We start from the raw sequence: 10,168 nt of genomic DNA, 5'->3' as shown, positions 1-10,168 counted from the left end.
CTTCCATTTCATTCTTTCTTCTCAATAAATCTTTTCTTGCTTGGGGACAAGCAAGCTTTAAGTTTGGTGTTGTGATGACAAGTCATCTTAGCCTAGTTTCACTAGCCTTTTTCTTTTGTTTTCAAATGCATTATGCACTTTCTTGAGCCATAAGCAAGCCAATTGGGTAGATTTTCATGCTTCCTTTGATTTAATCAACCATAGATGAATTAATGCAATTTCATGAGGTTTTATGCTATAATTGTCACATATTATGAAAGAATGAATATCTCATGATTTTGAGCATAGCTTTGATGTGTTTGGTTTATTAATAATAGGTGAAGAAAGCTTAGAGAAAGGTTGAAGCAAGAAGGAATGGCTAGGAGGAAGAGAGGACAAAAAGTTTGAGCAAAAGTTTGCCTCAAACTTTAGCTCAAACTTTTGGAATAAGTGAAAATGAACCAGGGAGCAAAAAGCTTGACCAAAAGTTTGCCTCAAACTTTTGTGCAAACTTTTGGGCAAAAAGCTTGAGCAAAAGTTTGCCTCAAACTTTTTGGCAAACTTTTGGCATCACAAATCAACACCCTGGAGAGCAAAAGTTTGCGCTAACGTTTGCCTCAAACTTTTTGGCAAACGTTGGCGCCATGAACAACACACCCTGGAGAGCAAAAGTTTGCGCCAACGTTTGCCTCAAACTTTTTGGCAAACGTTGGCGCCATGAGTGTGCAAGGGGGAGCCAACGTTTGAGCAAAAGTTTGACCCCAAACTTTGGCTCAAACGTTGGTAGCAGCAAGGATGGGGTGGCTGATATGAAAAGTTTGAGTAAAAGTTTGCCTCAAACTTTTACTCAAACTTTTACTCAAGCTTACATGATTCCAAACCCGGTTCACTTCGGTTCTTCTCCAAACTCCAAGAGCAATCAACCAAGGCCTCTATCAACCCAATTCCATCAAGAGCAAAGGCCCAATTGAAGGCTTGAAGACCATTTGAAGAAAGTGTATAAATAGCATAGGATTTAAGTTTTAGGGGAGCTTTTCCTTTAGTTATGATTAGAGAGTCAAGAAAAGAAACAAATGAGCTTAATGAAGTCCTCTAATTAAATGCTTGTGGTGCTTATGTATCAAGTGGTAATACTTGAAAACAAAGCATTTAGAAGTCGTAGCTTTGTTATTAACTCATGGGGCAAAGCACCCAAAAGGAGAAGCTAATAAGAAAAATCAAAAGCTTGTTTCAAGGAAGAAATATAAGAGAAAGATTTCATAAATTGAGCTAGATAGAAACATCAATCATTTACATCTCTTTTGCGATTGTAGCATGCTTAGAAAACTAGCTTACCATGAACATTGAGTTGCTATTCTTCTTACCTTGGATTGTCAATCTCTATTGCATGATTCTTTTCTTGCTTGGGGACAAGCAAGGTTTAAGTTTGGTGTTGTGATGACATGTCACCATGTCATGTTTTTCTATGCTTTTTCATACAAGAAATTTATGATTAGTGCTCAAATATTGCATTCTTTGGTGCTTAAATGGTATATTTCTTTGATCTTTTGATTTGATAAACTTTGTAGGAAATAAGAAGAAAAAGAAGCAAAAAGAGCACAAAATAAGCTAAAAAGAAGAAAAGAGGAATTTTGGGCACACTTTGAAGTTGGAGCACACTTTGGAGGCTTAGGCCACGCTTCTAAAAGTGTGACCCATGACCAAATCAAGGAAGAGAAGCGTGGCCCAAAGGAAGAAAAGCGTGAATCAAAACAAAGAGCAAGAGAGGAAAAAAGCTTGAGCTAAAGTTTGCCTCAAACTTTAGCTCAAACTTTTGGAGGAGCTTGACTACACCCTGGAGGGAGCAAAAGCTTGCGCTAACGTTTGCCTCAAACTTTTTGGCAAACGTTGGCGCCACACCAACATACCCAGGGGAGAAAAAGCTTGCGCCAACGTTTGCCTCAAGCTTTTTGGCAAACGTTGGCGCCACACCACAAGGCATACAAGGGGTATACTTCCAACAAGAATAACTTGAGCTACAGAGCTCCAAATGAGGTGATTCAAAAAGCAATGGAAAGTAGGAATCGAGAGCTTTCCAAGCATATATGGCACTACATGGTGGACACTAAAATTGAGGGAGAAAACTGCCCCGCAATGAGCATAAATGAACATGGTGGCAACCTGCAGTGAGGCCAACTGACCTCTGCACCTTCGACGGAGTATAACTCGAGCTGTGGAGCTCCAATTGATGCGCTTCCAAAGGCATTGGAAAGTAGACATTCAGGGCTTTCTAAAAATGTATAATAGTATGAGGTGGACAATATGTTTGAGCCTCCAGAACTGGTGTTTTCGACCACGTTTGAGGCAAACTTTACCTCAAACGCTGCACACCAAGGCTAGCGACCTTGTCCTCTTCAAATGAGCATAACTTGAGTTGTAGATGTCCAATTGAGGTGATTCCAATTGGGTTAGAAAGCTGACATTCAGAGCTTTCTAACCATATATAATAGTCTATAGTGGGCATGAAATTTGCAACGTTGAAAAGCAGACAAAGTAGTACTCCAACATACATGCAAAGGGGCCAACGTTTGAGCAAAAGTTTGACCCCAAACTTTAGCTCAAACGTTGGTAGCAGCAAGAATGGGGCAGCTGGTGTAAAAAGTTTGAGTAAAAGTTTGCCTCAAACTTTTACTCAAACTTTTACTCAAGCTTTTATAATTCCCAACCCGGTTCACTTCGGTTCTCTCTCCAACTCCAAGTGCAATCAACAGAGGCCATCTTCAACCCAAATCCAAAGCACGCAAGGCCCATTATCATCACTCAAAGGCACAAGAGATAGATAAAATAGGAATTTCATTTAATTGTAATTTGTTTTTAATTTCATTTTTCATTTTCATTTTGTAAAGCCTATATAAGGCATCATTTTCATATTTGTTAAAGAAAGGCGAGCTCCACTAGGGAGCATTAGGAATACAGAACTCTCTCTCTTTAGTTTTTCTTTTTGTTTTAAATCTTGGGTTGAGAATTGAAGAAATTCTGTTTCAATCTCACCTTGAGAATTCTCTCTGTTTTCTTCTTCTGCAATTTTAATTTCTCCTCTACTACAAGTTCCTTTGCTGCAAGTTTACAATTTAATTTACATTGAGCTTGATTTTGATCTTTGGTTCTCATTGCTTTCTGTTCTCACTGAATTCAATTTATATTCAAGCAATTTAATTCTTCTGCAAGTGCTATGCATTTTACATTTCGGTTCATGATCTGATTTACTTTTCCTGCAAGTTTAATTTTCTCTAAGTTTTGATCTATTGTTCTCTTTAATTTCTAGCACCCACTCCCCTTTACATTTAATGTAATTTTACTTTTCTTGCAATTTAAGATTCTTGCAATTTACATTTCTTGCTCTTAAAGTTACTTGCCAATTTACATTCTGCAACTTTAAATTCATTGTCCTTTACTTCCTGTTGGTTACAATTTCACAAAATTCACATCAATGTTAGCTTGACTAAACTAATCACCCACTAAATTTGCTTGATCCATCAATCCCTGTGGGATCGACCTCACTCACGTGAGTTTTATTACTTGATGCGACCCGATATACTTGCCGGTGAGTTTTGTGTTGGATCGTTTTCCGCACATCACCGGGGATATAAGCCCCACACACTCTCAACATCTATCAAGATCATCATTTCTCTTCGAGTCCTCAAATCATCACAACCATCATCAATTCATGATTTCCATTCCGAACTCATAGGTTCAACTCAATTCATATACCCTTCTTCCTTCTCACTCCACCAAACCCATTCTCATTACATCAGATACCTAAGCCTTCATTCTCTAACTTTTCAAAATACTACCAACTCAAAACCTCCTAGAACCTTTCCCATGTTTGAAGTCCAAAAATAAGCCAAAGAGTCTTCAATAGGTGTCATAGAAGCTTACAAGCTTGTTGGGAAGGTGAAATAGTTGAGAAACAGGGTGTGTGCATACGCACAGGGGTGTGCGTGCACACGCCAAGAGATTTAGGATGTGTGCGTACGCATAGAAACAAAAGTTTGCAATTCTGTTTGCTCGCACAAGGTGTGCTAGTGCCCCCAACAGACGGTCCTTCCCAACGTGTACGTGTGCACAGGTTGTAAATTTCGCAGGGTTGTACGTGCGCACAAGGCTGTGCGTACGCACATACCAGAAATCACAAAATTCTGCAACTCTGCAGAATTTCAGATTTTGATACCAATCTTTGAATGATCATATCTTCCTCTACAAAAATCCAAATTTTACAAACTTTATGTCAATTTTAAGATTTTTCAATGAACTTTAATTTAAATCAAATTTCAACATATTTCGAAAACCGAGGCTCAAGTTATGATCCGTCAAAGTTCACCGAAAATCCATTTTTTACCCAAAAACCTCATAACCTCAATTTAACAAACTCTCAATCCAAAACCAATCTAATTGTTCATACCCTGGGTCGAGCTAGGCGAACTGGTTTGAGCAAAGACAAAAATGACCGACCTCTTATAAAAATTGGTTGACACCGACCTCTTCCCATAGAGCTCGGCCAAATTGCTATAAGGGCCAAAGTAGGCCCAAAGCAGAAGATCGTATCACAGCCCACCTAAAGGTGGCTGACCAAAGATAAGGGGACTCACCCACAAAAGATAAGATAAGATAACTAACTTATCTCAAGGGAGGTCACTCCACACTACTATAAGTACACTTAAGCACCCAGGTATAATTCATACTCTGATTCTACACAAAAAACTACTTAAAGCCCGTGCTAACTTAAGCATCGGAGTCTCTTGCAGGTACCACCACCCTTCGGTGATCAAGGATCAGCAACATCTCAAGGTTCAACAAGTCGGACACGACAGCTCCGGCCACAAAAGCAGATCTCCTTTGAGATCGACCTTCAGTTTCAGGTAACCCTCGGAACATTGGTGCCGTTGCCGGGGAGCCTGGAAGTCATCCCTTCATCATGGAGGACAACTTTGACAACGATTACAACTCTGGCTTGGAGGACAGAACGCCGCATAAGAACACGGATGCTGCATCAAAGGAAACACTTCAACCCCAGGGAAACAAACAAACCCCAAACACAGAGATCTTAGATGCAATTCGTGAACAACAAAGTCACCTTAAACAGCTCGAACAGGAGGCTGACCGGTAGCGAGAAGCAGAGAGAGACCTCCGGAGAGTAACAAGATAGCGTCGAGAGCTAGAGGACAAACTCCTAAAGCTCGAAGCTGACCTTAAAACTAAGACCATTCAATCCAACCGCGAAGATAGCCCCCACAAAGAACAAGATCCATTCACAAAAGAGATCATGAAAGCTAAAGTTCCAAAGAACTTTAAAGCCTCTGACATGACCCTGTATGATGGTACGTCTGATCCGAGCCATCATCTCAGCAATTTTAGAAGTCGAATGTATCTTATGGATGCCTCAGATGCAATTCGTTGTAAAGCCTTTCTGACTACTTTGACCAAGACGGCAATCAAGTGGTTCGACAGCTTGCCGCCAAGATCAATAGCAAGCTTCGATGACCTCGCCAAGGAATTCTTAGCTAGATTCTCCATCCAGAAAGACAAAGCCAAGCATGCTCCAAGCTTGCTAGGGATTAAGCAAGGAGATCGGGAAAGCCTCCGTAACTACAGGGAAAGATTCAACAAAGCATGTTTGGACATACAAAGTCTTCCAACAGAAGCAGCCACATGGGTCTCATTAATAGCCTGTGAGAAGGACCGTTTAGCCACTGCATATCCAAAAAGTACCCAACATCTCTGAACGAGGTACAAGAGTGGGCAGAAAAGTACATTAATATGGAAGAGAACTCTCGATTAGGAGAAAACTCAAAACCCAGATTCTCCTACCCACCTCGTGACAAGGATAAAGAGTCCAGGAAAAAAGAAGACCAACCTATTGAAAAACCTAGAAAATACCACAACTACATCCCTTAGGCTATCCCTTATGGATGTCTATAGAAAAATATGCAACACTGAGAAGATCTCGCCCCCTCGTCGGATTAAGCATAAAAGAGGAGGAGGTCGGACAGAGTACTGTGAATACCATCGAGTCTACGAGCACCCTACTAACGAGTGCTATGACCTAAAAAATGTAATAGAAAAGCTAGCCTGGTAAGGAAGACTAGACATGTTTCTGGCCAACAAAATAGATGAACCGAAGAAGAAAAGAAGGGATGAATAGTCTGAACCTTAAAGGTAACCCTAGAGGAAATGAAACAAATACTATAGAACTCGGGAGAATTCGATCTCGCGAAGAATTCCGCCCTCAGCCAGAAGGTAAAACCATAGAAATTCCAATTGAAGACACTCAAGACAAAACAACAAGTATAGGGGCGAATCTGAAAGAAGACCTAAAGGAACTGCTCATAAAGCTCCTAAAGGATAACTCCGACCTCTTTGCATGGAAGGCCGCTGACATGCCCGGTATTGATCCCAGACTAATGTGCCATAAGTTAGCCGTATATCCAAGGTCTCAGCCAGTACAGCAAAAATGTAGGAAACTCGGCCCAAAAAGGTCGCAAGCTGTAGAGAATTCATGAACTTCCATTGGAAGATCCTCATCAGTTCTTAGCAGAATTCTTGCAAATCTGTGACATTGTCAAGACCAATGGGGTTGATCCCGAGGTCTACAAGCTTATGCTTTTTCCCTTTGCTGTAAGAGACAGAGCTAGAACATGGTTGGATTCACAACCTAAAGAGAGCCTGAACTCTTGGGAAAAGCTAGTCAATGCCTTCTTGGCAAAGTTCTTTCCACCTCAAAAATTGAGCAAGCTTAGAGTGAAAGTCGAAACCTTCAGACAGAAGGAAGGTGAATCCCTCTATGAAGCTTGGGAAAGATACAAGCAATTGATCAGAAGGTGTCCTTCTGACATGCTTTCAGAATGGAGCATCATAGGTATCTTCTATGATGGTCTGTCTTAACTGTCCAAGATGTCATTGGACAGCTCTGCTGGAGGATCTCTTCATCTGAAGAAGACGCCTGCAGAAGCTCAGGAACTCATTAAAATGGTTGCAAATAACCAATTCATGTACACCTCTGAAAGGAATCCTGTGAATAATGGGACAAGTCAGAAGAAAGAAGTTCTTGAGATTGATACTCTGAATGCCATATTGGCTCAGAACAAAATATTGACTCAGCAAGTCAATATGATTTCTCAGAGTCTGTCTGGAATGCAAGCAGCAACAGTCAGTACCAAAGAAGCTTCATCTGAAGAAGAAGCTTATGATCCTGAGAACCCAGCAATGGAAGAGGTGAATTACATGGGAGAATCCTATGGAAACACCTATAATCCTTCATGGAGAAATCATCCAAACCTCTCATGGAAGGATCAACAGAGGCCTCAACAAGGCTTCAACAACAATAATGGTGGAAGAAATAGGTTTAGCAATAGCAAGCCCTTTCCATCATCTTCTCAGCAACAGACAGAGAATTCTAAGCAGAGCCACTCTGACTTAGCAACTGTAGTCTCTGATCTAATTAAAACCACTCAAAGTTTTATCACTGAAACAAGGTCCTCCATTAGAAATTTGGAGGCACAAGTGGGTTAGCTGAGCAAGAAAGTTACTGAACTCCCTCCTAGTACTCTTCCAAGCAATACAGAAGAGAATCCAAAAGGAGAGTGCAAGGCCATCAATATAACCCACACGGCCGAACCTAGAGAGGAGGAAGACCTCAATGGACGTCCACTGGTCTCCAAGGAGTTCCCTAATGGGGAACCATGGGAATTTGAGGCTCACACTGAGACCATAGAGATTCCATTGAATTTACTTTTGCCATTTATGAGCTCTGATGAGTATTCTTCCTCTGAAGAGGATGAAGATGTTACTGAAGAACAAGTTGCTAAGTACCTTGGAGCAATCATGAAGCTAAATGCCAAGCTATTTGGAAATGAGACCTTAGGGGGATGAACCCCCCTTGCTCACCAAAGAACTGGATGACTTGACTAGGCAGAAATTACCTCTGAAGAGACAAGATCCTGGAAAGTTCTCAATACCTTGTACCATAGGCATCATGACCTTTGAGAAGGCTGATAAACCACTATTTTATGGTTTATAATGTGTTTAATTGTGTGGTTTTATCATGATCTTTACCCACTTATTCATATGATTAGCATGCATTTATATTTCCTTCCTAAAATTATTACATGATTGAAAACTTGCTTCCTAGAGACTTTTAATTATGCATTTTAATTCTCCTTTATTCCATTCAATGCCATGATCTGTGTGTTAAGTGTTTCAGGCTTTATAGGGCATGAATGAGTTGGAGATTGGAAAGGAAGCTTACAAAAATGGAAAGAACATAAGAAATTAAGGAGATGACCAGTGAGAAGTGACGCGGTTGCATGGCTCACGCAACCGCGCGGAAGAGAGGAAATCGCAATGACGTGGTTGCATGGCTCACGCGACCACGCGGATTGGAATAGCACAAGTGGCGCGGAGGCGTGGACGACGCACCCGCGTGGCAAAGCAAAACGCCGTATGACGCGTCCGCATGAATGATGCGATCGCGTGACATGCGCGATCTGCATAATCTGCAGAATTCGCTGGGGGCGATTTTGGGCCCTGTTTTGACCCAGTTTTCGGCTCGAAAAAGCATACTAGAGCCAGAGGACATGCAGAAACAAAAAATAACATTCATTCTACACAGTTTTTAGTTTTTAGATCTAGTTTTACTCCTCCTCTAGGTTTTCTCTCTACACATTCATAGTTCTTAGGATTTTTATTTCGATTGCTCTTTGCATTGGGATATTGAGAAGAGTTACTACCTCATCAAGACTTCGTCATTCTAGTTCATTTTCTTTACTTGGCTTTACTCTTCCATGTCCTTCACTTTACTCAATTTTACTATTAGATTATTTTAGAATTTATTAATACAAGAATTACTTTTATTTTTAATTGATTCCTTTCAGTTTTATTTATCATGTCTTTCTTTAATACCCTTTCCTATGTTATGAGCTCTACATTCACAATGAACGAGTAGTTCCCCGACTTGATGGGGAGTTGATTGAAAGGAACCCTTGAGTTGGAATGTTCAAAGGAGAAATTGTAATTGGGTTTATTGTTGGATGGCTCTCTAGTCACTAACGCCAGTCCATCCAAGTAAGCGGATTGGGACTTGTGAGTAGAAACATCATTCCAACTTGTTTGACTTTCCCTTATTTGGTAAGGGATAACTAAACAGAACGACCTTCAATTATCAATTAATCTTGAGAGTACTGCAACAAGAATAGGGCTTCCAACTAATCTACTCCTAGTCAAGGCTTTTATTTAAATTACTTAATTTCCCCAATTTAATTTCCTGTTTATTCAACTCAAACTCTTTCTGAAAATATTTGATTAATAAAATAGCACACCTTTCTGCAACTCGTTGGGAGACGACCTGGGATTCATACTCCCAGTATTTTAATTTTAATTTTTGTGACAACTCTTCTAAATTGATAAGTGGATTTCTGGTTGGTTAATAACTATACTTGCAATGCACAACTTATATCAATTCTTAATTAGCCAATTTCCGCCACGTAAATTTTTGGCGCCGTTGCCGGAGAGTTGCAATAGAGTGCTAAAGTTATTAATTGGATTTTATTTATTTGCATTTTATTTTATCTTGCTACCATGAGCTGCTTGTTTCTTTTGTTAGATGACGCGTTCACTTCCTGATCCAAGCTTGCTAGTATTCGATCCTGAGATTGAAAGAACTATTTCACGAATAAGGCAAGCTCGGCATCGGTTAGTCCTCTCTGAGGGCAGATCTGAAACGTCAGTTGAGAAAGAAACTAGTCCCCGTTCTACTAATTTGGTTGATTTACGTGCAGGTAACATGGCATCAGCTAGGAGAGTTACTATTCAGGAGGCTGGAGCCCCTGATTTTACAATGCAATGATTTCAAGAGCATCACCCAGCGGTGGCTACAGACTTTGAAATAAAGACCGCACTGCTCAATTTGATGCCCAAGTTTCATGGCTTGCCTGCTCAAGAGCCTATCAAGTACCTGAGGGATTTTCAAGCAACCTGTTCTACTGTCAGGCGTGATGCTGCAGATGAAACTTCAATTTTGCTGAAATTTTTCCCATTTTCTCTTAAGGGGAAGGCAAGAGAGTGGTACTACACTCAACCAGCAGCAACTGTATCCAATTGGGATACACTGAGAAGAGAATTCTTGGAAAAAAATTTTCCAGCTGAAGTTACTGAT

At 40.5% G+C, this 10,168-nt stretch overlaps 1 non-coding gene across 1 annotated transcript; it reads right to left on the bottom strand.

The window, feature by feature from the left end:
- Positions 1-6,747: 6,747 nt before the first annotated feature.
- LOC148574244 (small nucleolar RNA R71) lies at positions 6,748-6,855 on the bottom strand. The gene has a single exon (XR_015906283.1). It is a non-coding gene; the product is annotated as a small nucleolar RNA R71 (small nucleolar RNA).
- Between the last annotated feature and the right edge of the window lie 3,313 nt (positions 6,856-10,168).

Source organism: Arachis ipaensis, chromosome B2 (genome assembly GCF_059453495.1).
Source record: "Arachis ipaensis isolate K30076 ecotype BB chromosome B2, ASM5945349v1, whole genome shotgun sequence".
NCBI classification, from domain to species: Eukaryota; Viridiplantae; Streptophyta; class Magnoliopsida; order Fabales; family Fabaceae; genus Arachis; species Arachis ipaensis.
This window is presented reverse-complemented; position numbering and strand designations above follow the sequence as displayed.